This window comes from Sminthopsis crassicaudata, chromosome 1, assembly GCF_048593235.1.
Source record: "Sminthopsis crassicaudata isolate SCR6 chromosome 1, ASM4859323v1, whole genome shotgun sequence".
Taxonomy (NCBI): domain Eukaryota; kingdom Metazoa; phylum Chordata; class Mammalia; order Dasyuromorphia; family Dasyuridae; genus Sminthopsis; species Sminthopsis crassicaudata.
In genome coordinates, this window is record NC_133617.1 from 42048931 (window position 1) to 42061635 (window position 12705).

The 12705-nt window shown below is 37.4% G+C and overlaps 1 protein-coding gene across 2 annotated transcripts in view; it reads left to right on the plus strand.

Annotated features, from left to right (window-relative positions):
• Positions 1-12705, plus strand: part of ADGRD1 (adhesion G protein-coupled receptor D1) — a 435558-nt gene that overhangs the window by 239890 nt on the left and 182963 nt on the right. The gene's annotated exons all lie outside the window — the stretch shown is intronic.

The following is a 12705-nucleotide window of genomic DNA, read 5'->3' on the forward strand; positions in this document are numbered from 1 at the left end:
ATACTTATAGATACATGTATGCATATTATATTTATTTTATAGAAACACATATATGTGTGTATATGTATTTATATGTAATTTGATCTTCAAAACAATCTTGTGATATAAGTGCTATTATTATCCAAATTTTACAGACAAAGAGATTAAAGCAGACAGAAGTTAGGTGACTTGTCCAGGATCATACAATTAATAAATGTCTGAGGCAGAATTCAAACTTGGGTCTTTTGGATTCCAAGTTCAGTGCTTTCTATGTACATAATAGACTAAGTTAATGTTGAGTTGTTTTTAGTTATATCTAACTCTTGATGTCCCTATTTGGGGTTTTCTTGGCAAAGATACTATAGTGATTTGTCATTTCCTTTTTCCAGATCATTTTATAGATGAGGAAACTGAGGCACACAGATCAGATTTGAACACAGGACAATGAGTCTTCCTGACTTCAGGCCTGTTACTCTATCCACTGCCTTGTGCTAAATTAAAATGAAATAACCTAAGAAGCTGGGAGAGAAGCAGATTTAGAGACCTTAAATGGCATATTTGGAGCCACTAGAGATTTTTGAACTCTGACTAAGGAAAATGACTTTTGCTTCTATGTGAAGGTTGGAGTGGGAGAGACTGATAGCCAGGGATCCCCTTTGGAAGTTGTTACAATAGTGGAGATGATGAGTGGATTTTGGTGGTTATGTGGGAAGAGAGAAAGAGACAGATGCCCAAGATTATAGGGGGATGATCGACAAGACTTGGCAACTGGTCACTATGGAGGACACTGAGAGCGAAGGGAGAGGGAAGCTTCTTGAATAGATGAGTGAAAATTTGGTTGTGAACCTGAATAAACATTAAGGAACTTGCCTATGGACTTTTCCTGACTCAAAATCTAACATTCTATCCACTAGGCCAGGTCAGATGGCATAAGATCTGAGTTCAAATTCAGCCTTAGATATATACTCTATATGTGATTCTGGGCAAGTCACTTCACTGCTATCTACCTCCATTTCCCCATCTGTAAAATAGCAATAATAATAGCTCCTTCCTTCCAGGATTATTGCGTAGATCAAATTAGATAATTATTAGAATAAGAATTTCTCTCTTTGGGATTTTCCCCAACAATGAAATCACAGGTCTGGATGACAGTGATGATGATGATCCAGAAATACCCTTTGTTTTAGAGATGAAGAAACTGAAACTAGAAGGGTTAAATGGCATTATGTATTATTTATAATCATGAACTATTGCTTTTAGAAATTTATTCTTCTTCCTTTCAAGAATAGCCATGCCAAATATCCTCCTTTAATATATAAAATAAATTTTAACATGAAGTATTCATTTTTGAAGTAATTGTAAAATAAATTTGAATTCAGCCAACACATAATGCCAACAGTGAGTAATTGTTGCTTTGAATGAATGCATAGCAAATAAAGCGTAAGGCAAGTATAAAAATAAATGGCATAGAAAGACAACATATACAGAAATCATATGAAGGCACTGGCCGTGAGAGGCAGTTATGGGGTATGACAGAGAGGGCTGGATTGAGAGTCAGGAAGACTAGAGTTCAAATCCTGCCTCAGATACTTCATAAATGTGTAATCCTAGGCAAGTCACTTTGTCTCTCCCAATCTCAGTTTCTTCATCTGTAAAGTGGGTACAATAACAGGATCATTTACATCCCAGGATTGTATAAAGATGAATTAAGATAACATGTAAAGTGCTTTGCAAACTTTAAGCATTATATAAATGGTAGCTATTCTTATTTCATGAATAAATAACAATATCTGTTAAATCCCATAAATACTCATTCCATAAATATCATCTTACCAAATATGTCAATGGGTTTATACATTAATCTTCATATTCAAGCAGTTTTTCTGATCCTTTTCAATGATACAACCTTCCCTCAGAGTCTCAGTTTATCCTATGAATATCATGTGTACAGATTTTTTTATTATAGCTTTTTATTTGCAAGATATATGCAGTGCTGTAAAATTACAGCACTGACAATTGCCAAGCCTTTTGTTCCAATTTTTCCCCTCCTTCCCCCCACTTCCCTCCCCCAGACAGCAAGTTGACCAATACATGTTACATATGTTAAAGTATAAATTAAATACAATATATGTGTACATGTCCAAACAGTTATTTTGCTGTACAAAAAGAATCGGACTTTGAAATAGTTGTACAGATATTTTTGTGTGTGTTATCTGTGAGCTCCTTCAGGGCAGAGCAAAAACTGTTTTTACCTTTCTTTGAATCCTTAGCATTTAGGAGATATTTTTATTTGTATGGCAAATAGTGTTATTGTCTTTATTCAATTATATTCACTTTTTTATGACCCTCTGGATCACAGAATATCAATATTATTCATAGCAAGGATACTGGCATTTTTCTCTCCAGTTCATTTTACAGATAAGGAAAGTGAGGCAAACAGGATAAAGTGACTTCTCAAGGAATCACACAGTTAATGATTATATGAGACTGGTTTTGAACTCGTGTCCTTGAGTTCTATCCAATAGTAGTGTCAGAAAATCAGCACTTAGGAATATCCATGGTGGGGAATGGGAAGATAATATTTGAAAAGTCTTAGAAGCAGTCCTCACATATAGCAAAGGACGGAATTTGAGGAATTGTTAGAGGAGATGGACAGAAGCAAGGGGCTTTGGGAGGACAGCTGCAGAGCAGCTGAATGGGGAGATGTCAGGGTACAAAGACAACATTTACTGATGTTGATTTTTTTTTTAAGCAGGAGTGGGCCTGAGCTATAATTAGCTTTTACATCCATCTGGCACTTAGCGAGTGCTTAATAAATGATTGTTGACTGACCAGCTAGCTGCTGTAGAGCAAGGAAACCATAGGGAGATAATGTTTTATAGTTATTAATCCGTACTTAGGTAGGGAACCATATTGGCTTATCTCTACTCTCCCTTTCAATTCTGAATCAAAGATAGGGTCTGAGTCCTTTGGCGGATTTAGCCCTTGGGTGAGGGATAATATCTTATCAACACTTAGAAATTAATTCCGAAATGACAAACCACTCCGGTATCTTTGGCAAGAAAACCCCAAATAGGGTCACAAAGAGTCAGACATAACTAAAAAATGACTGAACAACATTCAACTCTAAAGATCAAATCTTGAAGCTGAAACTTAAATATTTTGGTCACATAATGAGAAGTTGGGACTCACTGGGAAAAACTCTGATGTTGGGAAAGATCAAAGACCCTTTTTTATTAGTAAATGAGCACAACTCAATGGAAAATCCTAGACTGAGATCTAGAGAGGACCAAACAGGTCATCTCATTTAGGATCATAGATCTCAGTCTGAAAGGGATTTCATAGATGATCTCTTCCAACACTTCCATTTTACAGATGAATTTTGGGCCTGGAGTCAAGAAGATCTCAGTTCAGATTTTACAGATATTTACTAATCATATGATCCTGACCAAGTCATTTAATCACTGGCTGCCTCCGTTTCCCTAACTGTAAAATAGAGTCTGTGCTGGTGGTAAGGAGTACAGATTGGGAGAGGAGCTGTGTCAGGCTTTGTGTAAGTAAATGGCCCATATTGATCCACACACTATCTGAATTCTTCACATTTGAAGGCTGGACTCTCTTGGTCTTGAAAGCACAGCCATGTCTGTCTCTGGTCAGACCAAGGCTCTTACCACCATGTTATCCGATGGTGTGATCTTTTTGTTAAGGTGTGGTTCTCAACAATCCCTGGCTGAAGTCAATCAAGCTGAGACCTACCCTTGGATGAGCCAAGTGCTGGACTGCTGGAGGGTATTGAGCAATCCTGGCAGGCCATTTGTAAACTCACATTTTCTGCCAGAGCCCTTCCAGCATTTACCCTCCTGGGGAGGGTTCTGTGACAGCTGATGCAGAGTGCTGGAAGGCTGGTAGATGGATTGCCTGGGGCTCTGCTTATTTACTATAGTCTGATCATTTATACTTGGGGCCTAGGCAAAGGACTTGGTTTATGTGCTATGGACCCAGAGCTACCCCTCCTGGCTCTTGGCTCCTCCAAGGAACTTTTCCAGGGTACCTGAGCCTAGAGGCAATAATTTCTTGGAAGAGGACAGCTCCCTGGGTGGTTGGTGTGAAGACCTGAGGGAAGAAGTGAGCTCAGAGGCCTTCTTCCAAGGACATTAGCAGAGCCAAGATTTGACTTGGGCTACAGTTTTGTCTTCATTATATTTTCCTTTATTCTCATTATTAAAATGTTGGAACTGAATAGTCAGTGAGAATCTCAGGCAAATGTGTACCAGTTGTGAAAGGGACCTAAATATAATGTAGACCAATATGTCACCATGGAGCAGGAAGGAGATTTCTGATTCCTTCAAACTTACTTTACTGAAGTTGTATTGAGTATTTGTAGTGTGTTGGGTGTTCTTTTCAGTCTAGAAGAATATCCAATAACTCCTTGGATTCAAATCCTTCCTGACCCTATCTGTTTGGTTTTGGGCAAGTTACTTTTAGCTCTTGGGGACTTAGTTTCCCCATCTATATAAATGAAGGGATGACCTGGTTGGCTGCTAAAGTTCCTTTTGGCACTGAGTCTTTGATTTGTGATTCTTCTTGGCCAATGAGCAGAAAGAATGACTCAAGAGGGGTATAAGAAAGATATGGGAATACATCATACATTCCTTATTGAAGATTAGTTCTCCAGGTCAGAAATGGGGCATTTAAAGTCCAACAACACACATTTACAAAAGGGCTGCTAGTCATGAGGGTCTGGGCTTAGAGCTGAAGTTTTGGGGTTTCTGCCTTTGAGGGCCTAGAAATCCACATATAGGTATGAAGTAAGGATCATGGAAAAATCAGAAGGGGGAGAGGGCCCCGAGGAAGGAGAGTATTCATGTCCAGGCATGGGGGATGGCCTGCATGAGGAGTTCAGAGAAGTAAAGATGAGATCTGAGGGCAGAAAGAAGTCCAACTTGAATGGAACATAGATTGTGGGAAGTAGAGTCATGTGAATCCAGGATGAAATGTTTGTGGCGTGGAGAATCTGAACATTTGTAGTTTATAGTTGAGGCAATAGGAATCAATAGTGTAGGGGACCTGCACGGTCAGAGTTTAAGAAGGCCTCTTTTGGAGGAGAGAGAGAAGAAGCAGGAAGACCAGCTAGAAAACCATTATTAAGGCCTGAGTTGTCAAGAGTGAAGGGCTGGAAATCTGTTTGTCTCTGACAAGTACCAGGGACATTTCTTAAGGAAAGTGGCAAATTGGAAGGGATAGACCATGGAGATATTCCAGCCCCCTTGGGACCAAGGCTACTTTTGAGAAGGTTGCTGCGAGATGTTTGGGTATATGGTAAAGTATTATGGGCTAGAGTTCAACTAGCCAGTTATCAGGTAGCTTTTTATCTTTGCTTCTTGCTAAATGCGTTATATATCTTTACCTGGTAATCTACTATTTTCATTTTTTTCTTGAGATGTAGGGGCTAAGACTGCTTTGCCAAAGGAGTGTAGTTTTATCTGTGTCCCTCTAAATTTGGTCAGTCTGGCCTAGTTAAGGCACTGTAGATATGGGAACATCATGGATTATCTGCTAATTCTATTAATTATCAATAACCTTGAAGGAAAGCCTTGTCCATTTTTCTGTTTGTTTATGGAAGAAGAGAACTTATATAACTTTTTTTTTTCTGAGACAATTGAGGTTAAGTGACTTACCCAGGGTCACACAGCCAGAAAGTGTTAAGTGTCTGAGGCTGGATTTGAACTCAGCTCCTCCTGACTTATCCATTGTACCATCTAGCTGCCCCTGTATATTCTTTAGAAAATTGAGACCCAGGGAAGGAGAATTGACTTCTCCTTTTGTTCATCCCCCTGACCACATGTGGCACACAGATTTTTCCCATGCTTGTTGTTTTGTAGGGTGTGTTCTTTTATTTTTCATCAATAAAACTTATTTTTGGAACTTTTATATTTTTGTCCTAGAGATCAATTTTGGAACACCAATTTACCGTTAAGACGTTGTTTGTTTTTCTTGTCATTTGAAGAATTTGACCTTGCCATATTTTCACTTTTATGAGTAAGATAGTTATGTCACAATCCTGGCTTGGGAATGGCTGCTAGAGTTCAGATGAGAAATGCTATAAAGAAAAGTTCTTTGCTAATCCATGACTCTATTCTTTATATATTACATTTTCTTTCACTGGGGACAATGGATATGGAAAGGTGACCATTTAGGAATCAAGTATATTGACTAGATTTGATCCAATTCAATGAACATTTATTAAGTGCCTACTGCATGCAAAATCACTGTCAACAGTGCAACAAAGGCAACAAAGAGGAAAAGGCGATAGATGGTCCCCATCCTTTAGAAGCTTTTATTCTACCTTTCTTCAGTAAGGTGGGCTAGGTAACTAGGCTTCTTTAGTAGCCTAGTTTACTTTTTCTCTGCAACAATTTGCTGACTCAGCCAAGCATTAATTGAACTTCTACATTATGTTTGAAACTCTGCAGGGGATACAAAAATAAATACAAAGTAAGTTATAAGGTAATAAGTTTCAAAGATAACTTTATTGTATATATTTATTTATTATGGTCTAATTAATGACTGGACCTGTAATTTTGTGATTTAGGGAGCTCCCATGTGAGAAAAATCCCTCTACCAATGCAAATGGGCACTTTCCCTGCAAATTGTATTTTTAGAGAGTTGCCTTGGGTACCCGAAGTTTGGATGAATTATTGTTGTGTTATTTAGACATTTCATTTACATCTGACTCTTCATGACCTCACCCACATGTGACCTTGGGCAAGCCACTTACTCCTGCTTGCCTCAGTTTCCTCATCTATATAATGAGTTGGTAAAGGAAATGGCAAACCACTCCATTATCTTTGCCAAGGAAACCCCAAATGGGATCATAGTAACTGAACAACCACTGCAAAAACAGCCTCTTCCTAGAATCAAGGCTCTTTCCTCCTACCATTTTGCATCCACATAAACTTTTTGAAGAATTGATTCTCATGGCTCTAAGTCAAATTTTATGGTCTAGGTCACAGAATCTCCAAAAATGGAAGAAGAACTAATACTTAGGGTGAGGTAGATTGAAGCTATGTCTCAAGACACTAAAAATTAGAGGACAAATAAAAATTAACTTGCACAGTCCTTTAATAGCACAGTAAATTATGATAATAATTATTTCCCTTTTGCTCAACTAAATTTTTCTCCTCGCATTGTTTCTATATAATAAATAACAAAACTGACTTGATGGTCATTTCTTGCTGTTAGCTTTAGTCCAGATGTGGAATGACCAGGTTAGAGTTCAACAGAACAATCACCTCCCCTGTCCTGGACACTCTGCCTTCTTAATTCCAGCAAAGAATGGATTGAATTTCTTGGTTCCCATATCATCTTATTGACACACACTGATCTTGGAGTTCACTAAAATTTTCAGATCAAACGAATTACTTTCTAGATAAATGAGACAATATATATGTAAACTGCTTTACAAACCTTAATACACTATTTAAATTCTAGCTATTGTTGTCTTTATTATTAGTCATTTATCTACCATCTTGTACTTGAACTAGTAAAATCAAATTTTTTTTTTTAATTTTTTTATTATATATATATATATTTTATAATATTATCCCTTGTATTCATTTTTCCAAATTATCCTCCCCTCCCTCTATTCCCTCCCCCCGATGACAGGCAATCCCATACATTTTACATGTGTTACAATAAAGTCTAGGTACAATACATGTATGTGAATATCATTTTCTTGTTGCACATTAATTATTAGCTTCCGAAGGTACATGCAACCTGGGTAGATAGACAGTAGTGCTAACAATTTATATTCACTTCCCAGTGTTCCTTCTCTGGGTGTAGCTACCTCTGTCCATCATTGATCAACTGGAAGTGAGTTGGCTCTTCTTTATGTTGAAGATTTCCACTTCCATCAGAATACATCCTCATACAGTATTGTTGTTGAAGTGTACAGTGATCTTCTGGTTCTGCTCGTTTCACTCAGCATCAGTTGATTTAAGTCTCTCCAGGCCTCTCTGTATTCCTCCTGCTGGTCATTTCTTACAGAACAATAATATTCCATAACCTTCATATACCACAATTTACCCAACCATTCTCCAACTGATGGACATCCATTCACCTTCCAGTTTCTAGCTACAACAAAAAGAGCTGCCACAAACATTTTGGCACATATATGTCTCTTTCCGCTCTTTAGTATTTCTTTGGGATATAATCCCAGTAGTAGCGCTGCTGGGTCAAAGGGTATGCACAGTTTGATAACTTTTTGGGCATAGTTCCAGATTGCTCTCCAGAATGGCTGGATTCTTTCGCAACTCCACCAGCAATGTATCAGTGTCCCAGTTTCCCCACATCCCCTCCAACATTCATCATTATTTGTTCCTGTCATCTTAGCCAATCTGACAGGTGTGTAGTGGTATCTCAGAGTGGTCTTAATTTGCATTTCTCTGATCAGTAGTGATTTGGAACACTCTTTCATGTGAGTGGATATAGTTTCAATTTCTTCCTCTGAGAATTGTCTGTTCATATCCTTTGACCATTTATCAATTGGAGAATGGTTCGGTTTCTTATAAATTAGGGTCAGTTCTCTATATATTTTGGAAATGAGACCTTTGTCAGAACCTTGGTTTTTAAAAATATTTTCCCAATTTGTTACTTCCCTTCTAATCTTGTTTGCATTAGTATTATTTGTACAGAAACTTTTTAGTTTGATGTAATCAAAATCTTCTATTTTGTGATCAATAATGATCTCTAGTTCTCCTCTGGTCATAAATTCCTTCCTCCTCCACAAGTCTAAGAGGTAGATTATCCTCTGTTCCTCTAATCTATTTATTATCTCCCTCTTTATGCCTAAATCATGGACTCATTTTGATCTTATCTTGGTATATGGTGTTAAGTGTGGATCCATATCTAATTTCTGCCATACTAATTTCCAGTTTTCCCAACAGTTTTTTCCGAATAATGAATTTTTATCCCTAATGTTGGTATCTTTGGGTTTGTCAAAGATTAGGTTGCTATATATGTTCCCTTTTTTGTCCTTTGTATCTAATCTGTTCCACTGATCTACCGGTCTATTTCTTAGCCAATACCAAATGGTTTTGGTGACTGCTGCTATATAATATAGCTTTAGATCAGGTACACTTAGACCACCTTCCTCTGAGTTTTTTTTCATTAGTTCCCTTGCAATTCTCGACCTTTTATTCTTCCATATGAATTTTGTTGTTATTTTTTCTAGGTCATTGAAATAGTTTCTTGGGAGTCTGATTGGTATAGCACTAAATAAATAGATTAGTTTGGGGAGTATTGTCATCTTTATTATATTCGCTCGGCCTATCCAAGAGCACTGAATGTCTTTCCAATTATTTAAATCTGATTTTATTTTTGTGGCAAGTGTTTTGTAATTTTTCTCATATAATTCCTGACTTTTCTTTGGTAGATGGATTCCCAAATACTTTATACTCTCAACATTTGTTTGGAATGGAATTTCTCTTTGTATCTCTTGCTGTTGCATTTTGTTAGTGACATATAAAAATGCCGAGGATTTATGTGGATTTATTTTGTATCCTGCCACTTTGCTGAAATTTTGAATTATTTCTAGTAGCTTTTTAGCAGAGTCTTTGGGGTTCTCTAAGTATACCATCATGTCATCTGCAAAAAGTGATAGTTTAATTTCCTCATTTCCTACTCTAATTCCTTGAATCTCTTTCTCGGCTCTTATTGCCGAGGCTAGTGTTTCTAGTACTATATTGAATAGTAATGGTGATAGTGGGCAACCTTGTTTCACTCCTGATCTTACTGGGAAAGGTTGCAGTTTATTTCTATTGCATATTATGCTTACTGAAGGTCTTAAATATATGCTCCTGATTATTCTAAGGAATAGTCCATTTATTCCTATACTCTCAAGAGTTTTTAGTAGGAATGGATGTTGGATTTTGTCAAATGCTTTTTCTGCATCTATTGAGATGATCATATGGTTCTTATTAATTTGATTATTAATATGGTCAATTATATTAATAGTTTTCCTAATATTAAACCAGCCCTGCATTCCTGGAATAAATCCTACTTGATCATAGTGTATTATCCTGGAGATGATTTTCTGAAGTCTTTTTGCTAATATCTTATTTAAGATTTTAGCATCAATATTCATTAAGGAGATTGGTCTATAATTTTCTTTCTCAGTTTTCGATCTACCTGGTTTAGGTATCAGTACCATGTCTGTGTCATAAAAGGAGTTTGGTAGGACTCCTTCATCCCCTATTTTTTCAAATAATTTATATAACATTGGGGCTAATTGTTCTTTAAATGTTTGGTAGAATTCACATGTGAATCCATCTGGCCCTGGGGATTTTTTCCTGGGGAGTTGATTAATAGCTTGTTCTATTTCTTTTTCTGAAATGGGACTATTTAATCAATTTATCTCCTCCTCTGTTAATCTAGGGAACCTATATTTTTGGAGGAAGTCATCCATTTCACTTAAGTTATCAAATTTATTGGCATAAAGTTGGGCAAAGTAACTCCTTATTATTTCTCTAATTTCCTCTTCATTGGTGGAAAGATCCCCCTTTTCATTTGTAAGACTATCAATTTGATTTTCCTCTTTCTTTTTTTTGATCAAATTTACCAAAGGTTTATCTATTTTATTGGCTTTTTCATAAAACCAACTCTTGGTTTTATTTATTAATTCAATAGTTTTTTTACTTTCAATATTATTGATTTCTCCTTTTAATTTTTGTATTTCAAGTTTAATTTTTGGTTGGGGGTTGTAAAATCAAATTTTTGAACTCCAATGCTTCTTTCTTCTGGAAAGGAACTTATATAGAAGAAACATATCAGAAGAAAGAATAAAGGGTGTTTTACAACTAGTCTGGTTATTTGTCTCATCTTTTACACATGAATCCATTATCTCAAATAAATGCAGATCTTGAATTTCAAAAACAGTAGACCTAATACTTATAGATGTGGTTACAGATCTCAACCATATGTGATATCTCTTTTCACATCTTTTCCCCTAATTTGAAGCTGAGTTCCTCTAGAATGGAGATTGTCTAGTTTTTTAGTTTCTATTTCTACACACTTGATACCTACTGAATTTTTCTATTGCATTCTACTGGGGTCCATAGATAGATAAAGCCTGAAGTTGCAGAGCCCAGCCAATAGCAACACTCACAGATATCAAAATTCCCTCCCTATTTGCCCTAATTCTCCTCACATTCACTTGCTCTCCTCATATCAATTTCAGTGGAACCAGAGATGGATTGAAATGCCCATTTGAATCTCATTTGAGATTCATAAACACCTTTAAGTTAGGGTTGGGGAGGATTATTATCTTCCATTTTACAGATGGCAAAGCAGCTCAGAGAAAAGAAATGACTTGCTTGTCATTTGACAAGCATTGACAAGAAATGACAAGTTACTTGTGGATTGGAAATCAGGTCACTTGAGTTAGTGTTCTTTTCTTCCTTCCTCTCTCCCTCCCTCCTTCCTTTCTTTCTTTCCTTCCTCTTCCTTCCTTCCTTCTTTCCTTCTTTCCTTCCTTCCTTCCTTCCTTCCTTCCTTCCTTCCTTCCTTCTTTCCTTCCTTCTTTCCTTCCTTCCTTCCTTCCTTCCTTCCTTCCTTCCTTCCTTCCTTCCTTCCTTCCTTCCTTCCTTCCTTCCTTCCTTCCTTCCTTCCTTCCTTCCTTCCTTCCTTCCTTCCTTCCTTCCTTCCTTCCTTCCTTCCTTCCTTGCAACTTTAATACTCAGGCAAAAAACTGGGTAGTACAGAAGTGGATGATGTCTGGGACCTAGATTGGCAATGGCAGATCTGAAACCCAAATATCTCATTCTCAAATATAAATTAATTGCCTAACAGAGCCACTTAATAAATATTGATTTAATTGAATTGTTTGTCACTTCTCCCAAATCTCCAAAGTATTTTCTTGTAATATTGATTTTCTTCTACCTGCCTGTCCCACAGCTTCCAAGGTACAGTACTGTCTACCTCCAATCTCCTTGGCAGCTTAATCATGAATTCCCTACCCAAGCTGAAATAGCCACAGCCTCTTATTAGTCAATCAACTAAAGGCCATTTGTTAAAGGGTTTGCATTGAGCTAAGTGTTGGAGGATGCAGAGAAAGGCAACTGGGAACTGCAAGGAGGTCAGGATTGCTGGATGTATGTGGAGTGTAAGTTATAAAAAGAAAGGAAAGGAAGAGGAGACAATGTTACAGAGAGCTTTAGAACACAAATGAATTTTTATATTTGAGCTTTTAGGTGACGGGAAGCTCCTGGAGTTGGTTGACTAAGGGCATGGTCAGACTTGTTCCTGACACTTTGACAGCTGAGTGTTGGATAGATTGGCGTGATGTGAAATCTACCAGCAAGCTGTTGTCACAGCCTATATACGAGGCAACGAGAACCTGAACTCAAGTGGGGCACTGTCAGAGGAGAGAGCATCTTCCCCTTCAGCACCCTGTCCACAGTGCCCGGACAGACATCCCATACTTCTGCAGTTGAAATCCTATTTTTCCTTCAAGTTCCAACTTGGGTACTACTTTCTCCATGAAGCCCCTCCCTGCCACTATATTTCATACACTCAAAACCTCTCCTATGGATTTATAATAACAGAACATTTTTTTTTTCCTCTGAGGCTGGGGTTAAGTGACTTCCCCAGGGTCACACAGCCAGGAAGTGTTAAGTGTCTGAGACCAGATTTGAACTCCTGTCCTCCTGAATTCAGGGCTGAGGATAA